This window comes from Solanum dulcamara, chromosome 9 (assembly GCF_947179165.1).
Source record: "Solanum dulcamara chromosome 9, daSolDulc1.2, whole genome shotgun sequence".
Taxonomy (NCBI): Eukaryota; Viridiplantae; Streptophyta; class Magnoliopsida; order Solanales; family Solanaceae; genus Solanum; species Solanum dulcamara.
Window position 1 is genome coordinate 40,144,341 of NC_077245.1, and position 11,411 is coordinate 40,155,751.

Here is an 11,411-nt window from a genome sequence, read left to right on the forward strand (position 1 = left end):
TAGAAAGGCAACCTAACGTGGGGATGATTTAACAGAAGATGTAGATATGGTGCAACCCGTTAAATATATTGGAATAGAATTATTCGCGTGTAAATAGCTGAAGATATACGGAGAATGACATAGGTACACCCTAAAAGGGGGGAAATGGACAAAATAAGTACAAGTGTAACATAAAATCAACTGATGCTATCGTATGTAAGTGGAAACGCTTAAACTTCAAACGAGACCCCATAAGGGATGGGCGTGATCATACTCACACTAATGCACCAGATTTCGTCAAAAGTCCGAAGTTAAGCGTGCTCGAATGAGAGTAGCACTGGGATGGGTGACCCCCTGGGAAGTGAGAAAGAGAACAAAACAAGTATGACAAAAAGAGATTATAAAAGCGGGTTAGTACAACGACACATATAGAACAGAGTAAGCCAAGACCAGAAAAGATTATGACTGAAATACAATGCACCTCGTGAAAATGGCACAAGAATAGTTGTGCAACCTATGAATATTGGCATACTAAGAGCGAGGTCAAATGATTACTCGATAAAAGAAAGTCAGTAATAACAATGTGATTTCCATATTTAGAATCTATTCAGGAAAAGTGTAAGATGGTTCGAGGCAGAACTATTCAGATATAATCAGTATTAAGGACAAGAGCCATAGTGGAGCCCTGACCTCGACTAAAGGAGGTAAGCCACTAGTATAGCAATGCTAAGGAATTTTCTGGACTGCTCTATGTCCGTACACACGTTTATGTAAGGATTATAATATGATGTATGGTAAGAAAACTAGAGAAAAGATCTGAGTAAAAGAGAAAGATAGCATACCTAAGGTATTACAAGTTGGATTAAGAGGAGTTGTACAATAGCTTAAGTTAAAAGAAGCATCAGCAGTCTGATAGCCTATCTCAGGGAATGGAAACCCCGACTCAGAGATGGAAAGCAGTTAATATGTATTATAGTACGAGCTGACCTCGCATTCTAAGGAACTGGGAGTTCATACGGGCTATGATAGATGGGCTGACAGAATCAACCTGTTCCCCTCCAGTTAGAAAGGCATATTCAGCTGAGGGTTCTACGAAATGACATAGTAGGGAAACAATAAGATTTCACGGAGTGCCCATATCTATTATCTCAGATAGAAAAGTTTAATTTACAGCTAACTGCTGGAAATCATTTCAAAAGGGATTGAGGAACCCAGATGAATCTTAGTATGACATTTTGCCCTTCGATTAACGGACAGGCCCAGATGTGACCCACTAAATTATTGATGAAGTAAAGCTTATTCCGGAACAAGATATCGATTAGCAGCCTAAAGTCAGCAAGAAGGGGATACATTGATCCTTCGCAGAGCATTTTTAGAATAGATAAAGCTGCCTATGAGTGATACCTACCGTCCGATTTGAAATAATACATTCAGTTTTCACAGATCAATGCTCCGTAAGAATGGGAACGACGCTCCCAGAATATTTCCCGTGGAGGAGGTCCACGTAACAGGGAGTTATCCTATGAGGGGCAACCTATCTCCATCCGGGATCAGCAGAGTAAACGGGTTGCGAACTAAGGACATAACTTCCGTCAAGGTACTATGGCGGAATAAGAATCGTGAAGACATAAACTGGGAGGTTGAAAAGGACATGAAACACAAGTGTCCGTACCTATTCCCGACGTCTACGGATAGCCCCAGTCTTGGAACTCGTATATTAATTACTTGGATGAAAATGTATGTCATTCCAGTAGAAAGGCATCTCCCTATGATCCGTATAAAGTCTTAAGGAAAGTTTTATTCAACATTCGGGGACGAATGTTCTAAAGGGGGGAAGGATGTTACACCCCACACTCTTAAGCTCGGAACGTCTTCTTAAGTTCCTTAGACACTATCATGTGAGCCGGATAAGCTACGACACTATCAAACAACTCTAAGGAAAGAAGATTGTGATACCTCGCGAGAAGGGAGGTTGGAGATAGAGTCATAAGAATCCGGAAAGAGTTGGAGGCTAAGAAATGAGTAGTAGGACTCGATTTACCTACGTAAGACACTAAGTTAAGAGTCTTATACACTTAAGTTGCTTAAGGATATATCAAGCTTATGTAGTACGGATTACATAGGCTCTTAAAGTGAGACGAAATTACGAACCCGCGAGGAAGGGAAAAAGACGACGCGTGGCAGCCAATGGAGGAGAGACACGTGGCAGCACCTCAAGCAAGCAGGTGATGCACCTACTTAGGGTCAAGTAGGTGATGCAGCTGCTTGGGGGAGGTGGACCCCGCTGCCACGTGGCAGCCCCTAATTGGCAGCATGACACGGTGGCCAATCATGGCTTGACACGTGTCATCCTTAGGGGCTGACACGTGTCACCCCTTGGGACCACATATATGTATGTATATTATGGATATACTTCAGTTTTGGTCTTCAAACTGCAGCAAAGAAACAGAAAACGAACCCTAGAACAAGAGAGAAAATTGCGACGGCTAGGAGGAAAAAAAATAGGTACGTTCCGATTTTGTTCCGTAAATTAATTATTCAGCGTATAACACGATGATATGGAGGTATTAGAAGTATAAAATCACGGCTTGGTGCAGCCAAAACGGACAGCAACCAGTCCACACAGTTTCAGCGCCCTAAAGAGGTTTCCGAGGCGCGATTTTGGCTAGTTTTGGCCAGTTTCGGGTAAGGTAAGGCTTCTTCTTTTAATTTGGACTTTATTAGGTTGTTATATAGTGTATTATGTACCTTTTATACTGCTGAAAGTATGAAAAAAATCGTGGGGATGCTCAGCGAAAGAAACAATCTAAATTGAAGTCGCCGTAGTTAAATTTTAGTCGAAGTGAGGCGTGGTGTGTTGGGAGGATGCTGCTGGTTGTGTAATGTGTGTTGCAGGGTATAAATGTGTTATAAAATAGGTTTGGGAGCTTCTGTTTGCATTCACATGATTCCACGCTTCGTACGGTTAAAGGTTTCGCAAAATAGAAACTAGAAACCCTCTTTTGATATCGTAACTTCGGACGAGCCATTTGGAGTTTATATGGTGTAATTTTGTCGTAATATGTATATGTATGGGCTGCTGGTTGCATTGTTGGTTGTATGCAGGTGCTAAGGACATGATTGGGAATTCGTATAGGGCACATTATAGGGGAGGTGCTGCCCGATTTTCGTTAACATCCTAACTAGTTAAGGAACTAGTCGAGAAGGCGAGCGAAGGGATGAATGTTATGAATACTCGTGGGTATTCTAAGTTGCTGAAAAGTACAAGGTTTTTAATACTTGCATTACTTCCATGTTAAATAGGTTTCGAGGACAACGAGGTGGACGTGATTAAGAGAAGTCCATACAAGGTATGTGAAGCTTTCCTTTGGCGTGTTTTTGGAATAGATATGTAGAACTATTCTTCTTTTCTTTTGGCATGTCTTAGATATAAGTTATGAATGATATGTATACGATATTTGGGATTTAATCCATTCGTAAAGCCCTGAGTATGAGTCGAGACTCTTGTTTACTTCTTGATATTAGAACTCCTATAATAGCTGAGTCATTTCCTTTTAGTCTTCTATGTGATGAAAATTAATATATGTAAAGCCTATTTCTTCTTTCCTTTGGAATGGCTTAACTTTAAGTGAAATGGTATATGATATAGGTTTAGAGGTAATTCAATTTATGAGCTCTGATTGTAACTCGTGACTTGTAGTCACTCCTGAACATTAAGAGTCTGAAAGTAGTCAAACTAGTATTCTCGAGCCTGCTATATAATGAATAGAAAGTAGAGGTACCAGCTCCTCTTTTTAGAGGCTCTGAAATGATAAATGCCGTTGATTGCATGAGTTGAGTCCTTGACTAGATAAATTGTGTTTCTGATTGCATAGATTATATTTCTGATTGCATGAATTATGTGGCATTATTTTGATGCATGTTTGTGATCCCTGAAGCCCCAACTGATGTAAGCCCTAATGACATAAAGGATTACCTCGGATAATTACTCCCCCAGTCTTCAGGTGACGGTTCACTTGACTGTTTCATCGAGTCTTAGATAATGACTTAGTTGCATATAGTTTCTCACTACTCTACTCGTACATACTGTAACCCATCCTTCCTCGAGTCCCACGATGGGCCGGGATATGTTATCGTGCACAGTTTACTACTTCTTTCACCGCGTCCCGGGCCGGATGTGTATAGTTCCACGCACGAGGAGACGATGCCGTACGTGAGGTGTGATATATGTTATATGTTATGACGATGCGATTATTCACCGAGTCCCGGGCCGGCTGTAATATGATTGTATGTGTGGTGAAATAAGGAAGGAACACCGAGTCCCTCCTTAGAGGACCGGGTATATATGTATATTATGATGGTACGCTATAGACGTACACCACTCCATTCACCGAGTCCCTCACTAAAGGGCCGGATACTTTATGTAGGCATGCATATGAGATTAAAGCAATACATTGTGACCCTGAGCCCCGCAGTGAACCGGGTGTGATACGATGATATACATGATAAGATGATACCGTATACGATGGTATGATACCGTATACGATGATATGATGAAATGAAATGCATTATGATATGATGATATGTGATTATGAAGAAGTGATTATAACACCGAGTTCACTAGAGGGCCGGGCACAACATATGATGATATGTATGATTTACGTGTCCTAAGGTGCAGGTACAGTAATTCATTTAGTTATTATACTTGTCCCCTGCATCCCTATTTCAGTTATGATCTCAGTTACGATGTGTTATGCTTTACATACTCAGTACATATATCGTACTGACCCCCCTTTTCTCGGGGGGCTGCGTTTCATGCCCGCAGGTACAGATGTTTATTCTGGAGATCCATCAGCATAGGAGTTCCTCTCAGCTGTGTCGGAAGTGCTTCACTGTTCTGGAGCCTAAATTTTGATGTTGGTCACTTAATGTATATATTTGTACATTCAAGGGTACGGCGGGGGTCTTATCCCGCCATATGTTGCTGTTACTATTCTTAGAGGTCTGTAGACATATGTATATGTGGGTTGTTTGTGAGTTAGTTTTGATGTTGCCTATTCGATATGTTGTGAATGTTTTTGTTATAGCAGCCTTGTCGGCTCGCATGCCCTTTCATGATATGATACAAATGAAAGAGGCTACATGTACATGAAAAAGTTTTAAACTATTGGGGTTTTTGTATATAGTATCACATCACACACGGTTCAACTTAAGTGTAGTTGATAAATACGCATAAGAGGGTCCAGGTCGGACCCCAGTTGCGGCCTACGGGGTTGGGTCGTGACAGAAGTGGTATCAGAGCAGTTCGTCCTTGGAATGTCTACAGACCGTGTCTAGTAGAGTCTTGTTTATCGGTGTGTTGTGCACCACATCTATAGACAGGAGGCTACAGGATATTTAGGATGTTATTTTCTTTCATATCTAAGATCGTGCGATAGAGCCGAGCTATAGGAAATGAAATTCCTCATACTAACCTGCGATTTTAGCAGGAAGACAACGTCGATAGAAGAAAGTAACTGACAATATTGGATGTTACGAAGCATGCAGGTAAGCAAAGGCACGAAAGCCCTATGTTAGGTAAGGTATTGAAATGCGATTGACAGATACAATTGAAAAGTGAAAGGAAAGGTAAATAGGAAAGTATAACAGGTGCAGCTCGAGTGGACATAACAGGTAAGTTCATTTCCATACTGTTAATTATGGGCGCCCTATGCGACTGCGATATGAGATGATATGACTATATATGTGCCCTGTGTGGCTGAGATGTTATACAATATGAATGTATATGTGTGTGCCCTGTGAGGCATTGTTGGTATTTTCTGCGTGCAGGTGTTGAGATAGTAATAAATACAGAGGAAACTCTGCCCAAATTTTCCTAGAAATAAGAGGAGAATGAGATACAAGGCTATAGTATGTCTTGAAAGGTTGTCCTCGCAACAATGATGAGATTTGACTAAACAAGTATGGCTGACCTCGAGAAATAAGTTAATTGCTGAGTTAATGGCAATAGAAACTAGGAGGACGATACTGGAATAGTAGAATAAGTTAGAAAGGACCTATAAGCCAAAGAAAATGACTCAGAGAGGAATGATAGATCGGGATAAAACGAGATAGTAAGGCATTTCTTGAATTGATATAGGGATAAACTATGACAAGTGATAGTTGAAGGAAGTAACTGTATGGTTAAGACAAGAGTAAGACAAGAGTACAAAGGGAAAAGAATTGTGACGGATATGAAGTGTTAATAAGATAGCTTGTGAGACATTAAGGACAAGACTAGCTAAGAAGGGTAAGTAACCCATAGTAAGAATCGTGAAGAAAGTCAAGCGGTATTATACTATTGGTCTGAATGCGAACAAGGTACTAGGTGAACATAACAAAAACCATTATGAGAATAAGCAAAACTTAGTAAGGAATTAACTAGAAGGTATGATGTGGTCCATGTAAATGGAATGTAAAGATAGGTGTGGAACGGAAAAGCAAGCTATGGAACAAATAAGGAAGATTTATCAAGTTCCATAAGGAAAGTTTCGAATAAAGGTTATATGATGACGAAAAGGATGGCTAGTGCAAGGAAATAAAGGGTAATATGGAATTCCTTACGCCCAACCAAAAATGGAAATGAGTTGAAGGAATAATACAGAAGTTCTAATAGAGGCACTCAAGATAGATGCGATTAATTAAGTATAAGTATCGAACAAAAAGAGAAATAAATAGTTACGAACTGGAGGTATAGTATGATGAAAAAGTATTAAGACAAGGCCACTACTACCACGAAGTTGATGTGGTTTTAAGCAGGATTAGAAATGAGCCTTAGGCACACGACAAAGGTGCAAGCTCAGGAGGCGTAAAGAAGTATGGTGTACACGTGACTCCACTCTAATGATTAGTGGTATCCACTGGAATAAAGTTAGTATAATGACGAAGCTCGAAACATGAGTCATTAAAGTATAAGTACACTCGAGTGGGGAATGTGCACCAATTATGAGCCCTCCCTAATTACTGATTGGGATGAATGGAATATGGCTTTGAATGTACTGCTACATTACGGATATTACTCGAATATCAATTGTTAGATGAAATTTTATACGATACATTGCGAATACTAAAACACCCTACGAGTATGCTAGTGTTTCCTAGAAAGGCAACCTATCGTGGGGATGATTTAACAGAAGATGTAGATATGGTGCAACCCGTTAAATATATTGGAATAGAATTATTCGCGTGTAAATAGCTGAAGATATACGGAGAATGACATAGGTACACCCTAAAAGGGGGGAAATGGACAAAATAAGTACAAGTGTAACATAAAATCAACTGATGCTATCGTATGTAAGTGGAAACGCTTAAACTTCAAACGAGACCCCATAAGGGATGGGCGTGATCATACTCACACTAATGCACCAGATTTCGTCAAAAGTCCGAAGTTAAGCGTGCTCGAATGAGAGTAGCACTGGGATGGGTGACCCCCTGGGAAGTGAGAAAGAGAACAAAACAAGTATGACAAAAAGAGATTATAAAAGCGGGTTAGTACAACGACACATATAGAACAGAGTAAGCCAAGACCAGAAAAGATTATGACTGAAATACAATGCACCTCGTGAAAATGGCACAAGAATAGTTGTGCAACCTATGAATATTGGCATACTAAGAGCGAGGTCAAATGATTACTCGATAAAAGAAAGTCAGTAATAACAATGTGATTTCCATATTTAGAATCTATTCAGGAAAAGTGTAAGATGGTTCGAGGCAGAACTATTCAGATATAATCAGTATTAAGGACAAGAGCCATAGTGGAGCCCTGACCTCGACTAAAGGAGGTAAGCCACTAGTATAGCAATGCTAAGGAATTTTCTGGACTGCTCTATGTCCGTACACACGTTTATGTAAGGATTATAATATGATGTATGGTAAGAAAACTAGAGAAAAGATCTGAGTAAAAGAGAAAGATAGCATACCTAAGGTATTACAAGTTGGATTAAGAGGAGTTGTACAATAGCTTAAGTTAAAAGAAGCATCAGCAGTCTGATAGCCTATCTCAGGGAATGGAAACCCCGACTCAGAGATGGAAAGCAGTTAATATGTATTATAGTACGAGCTGACCTCGCATTCTAAGGAACTGGGAGTTCATACGGGCTATGATAGATGGGCTGACAGAATCAACCTGTTCCCCTCCAGTTAGAAAGGCATATTCAGCTGAGGGTTCTACGAAATGACATAGTAGGGAAACAATAAGATTTCACGGAGTGCCCATATCTATTATCTCAGATAGAAAAGTTTAATTTACAGCTAACTGCTGGAAATCATTTCAAAAGGGATTGAGGAACCCAGATGAATCTTAGTATGACATTTTGCCCTTCGATTAACGGACAGGCCCAGATGTGACCCACTAAATTATTGATGAAGTAAAGCTTATTCCGGAACAAGATATCGATTAGCAGCCTAAAGTCAGCAAGAAGGGGATACATTGATCCTTCGCAGAGCATTTTTAGAATAGATAAAGCTGCCTATGAGTGATACCTACCGTCCGATTTGAAATAATACATTCAGTTTTCACAGATCAATGCTCCGTAAGAATGGGAACGACGCTCCCAGAATATTTCCCGTGGAGGAGGTCCACGTAACAGGGAGTTATCCTATGAGGGGCAACCTATCTCCATCCGGGATCAGCAGAGTAAACGGGTTGCGAACTAAGGACATAACTTCCGTCAAGGTACTATGGCGGAATAAGAATCGTGAAGACATAAACTGGGAGGTTGAAAAGGACATGAAACACAAGTGTCCGTACCTATTCCCGACGTCTACGGATAGCCCCAGTCTTGGAACTCGTATATTAATTACTTGGATGAAAATGTATGTCATTCCAGTAGAAAGGCATCTCCCTATGATCCGTATAAAGTCTTAAGGAAAGTTTTATTCAACATTCGGGGACGAATGTTCTAAAGGGGGGAAGGATGTTACACCCCACACTCTTAAGCTCGGAACGTCTTCTTAAGTTCCTTAGACACTATCATGTGAGCCGGATAAGCTACGACACTATCAAACAACTCTAAGGAAAGAAGATTGTGATACCTCGCGAGAAGGGAGGTTGGAGATAGAGTCATAAGAATCCGGAAAGAGTTGGAGGCTAAGAAATGAGTAGTAGGACTCGATTTACCTACGTAAGACACTAAGTTAAGAGTCTTATACACTTAAGTTGCTTAAGGATATATCAAGCTTATGTAGTACGGATTACATAGGCTCTTAAAGTGAGACGAAATTACGAACCCGCGAGGAAGGGAAAAAGACGACGCGTGGCAGCCAATGGAGGAGAGACACGTGGCAGCACCTCAAGCAAGCAGGTGATGCACCTACTTAGGGTCAAGTAGGTGATGCAGCTGCTTGGGGGAGGTGGACCCCGCTGCCACGTGGCAGCCCCTAATTGGCAGCATGACACGGTGGCCAATCATGGCTTGACACGTGTCATCCTTAGGGGCTGACACGTGTCACCCCTTGGGACCACATATATGTATGTATATTATGGATATACTTCAGTTTTGGTCTTCAAACTGCAGCAAAGAAACAGAAAACGAACCCTAGAACAAGAGAGAAAATTGCGACGGCTAGGAGGAAAAAAAATAGGTACGTTCCGATTTTGTTCCGTAAATTAATTATTCAGCGTATAACACGATGATATGGAGGTATTAGAAGTATAAAATCACGGCTTGGTGCAGCCAAAACGGACAGCAACCAGTCCACACAGTTTCAGCGCCCTAAAGAGGTTTCCGAGGCGCGATTTTGGCTAGTTTTGGCCAGTTTCGGGTAAGGTAAGGCTTCTTCTTTAAATTTGGACTTTATTAGGTTGTTATATAGTGTATTATGTACCTTTTATACTGCTGAAAGTATGAAAAAAATCGTGGGGATGCTCAGCGAAAGAAACAATCTAAATTGAAGTCGCCGTAGTTAAATTTTAGTCGAAGTGAGGCGTGGTGTGTTGGGAGGATGCTGCTGGTTGTGTAATGTGTGTTGCAGGGTATAAATGTGTTATAAAATAGGTTTGGGAGCTTCTGTTTGCATTCACATGATTCCACGCTTCGTACGGTTAAAGGTTTCGCAAAATAGAAACTAGAAACCCTCTTTTGATATCGTAACTTCGGACGAGCCATTTGGAGTTTATATGGTGTAATTTTGTCGTAATATGTATATGTATGGGCTGCTGGTTGCATTGTTGGTTGTATGCAGGTGCTAAGGACATGATTGGGAATTCGTATAGGGCACATTATAGGGGAGGTGCTGCCCGATTTTCGTTAACATCCTAACTAGTTAAGGAACTAGTCGAGAAGGCGAGCGAAGGGATGAATGTTATGAATACTCGTGGGTATTCTAAGTTGCTGAAAAGTACAAGGTTTTTAATACTTGCATTACTTCCATGTTAAATAGGTTTCGAGGACAACGAGGTGGACGTGATTAAGAGAAGTCCATACAAGGTATGTGAAGCTTTCCTTTGGCGTGTTTTTGGAATAGATATGTAGAACTATTCTTCTTTTCTTTTGGCATGTCTTAGATATAAGTTATGAATGATATGTATACGATATTTGGGATTTAATCCATTCGTAAAGCCCTGAGTATGAGTCGAGACTCTTGTTTACTTCTTGATATTAGAACTCCTATAATAGCTGAGTCATTTCCTTTTAGTCTTCTATGTGATGAAAATTAATATATGTAAAGCCTATTTCTTCTTTCCTTTGGAATGGCTTAACTTTAAGTGAAATGGTATATGATATAGGTTTAGAGGTAATTCAATTTATGAGCTCTGATTGTAACTCGTGACTTGTAGTCACTCCTGAACATTAAGAGTCTGAAAGTAGTCAAACTAGTATTCTCGAGCCTGCTATATAATGAATAGAAAGTAGAGGTACCAGCTCCTCTTTTTAGAGGCTCTGAAATGATAAATGCCGTTGATTGCATGAGTTGAGTCCTTGACTAGATAAATTGTGTTTCTGATTGCATAGATTATATTTCTGATTGCATGAATTATGTGGCATTATTTTGATGCATGTTTGTGATCCCTGAAGCCCCAACTGATGTAAGCCCTAATGACATAAAGGATTACCTCGGATAATTACTCCCCCAGTCTTCAGGTGACGGTTCACTTGACTGTTTCATCGAGTCTTAGATAATGACTTAGTTGCATATAGTTTCTCACTACTCTACTCGTACATACTGTAACCCATCCTTCCTCGAGTCCCACGATGGGCCGGGATATGTTATCGTGCACAGTGTTACTACTTCTTTCACCGCGTCCCGGGCCGGATGTGTATAGTTCCACGCACGAGGAGACGATGCCGTACGTGAGGTGTGATATATGTTATATGTTATGACGATGCGATTATTCACCGAGTCCCGGGCCGGCTGTAATATGATTGTATGTGTGGTGAAATAAGGAAGGAACA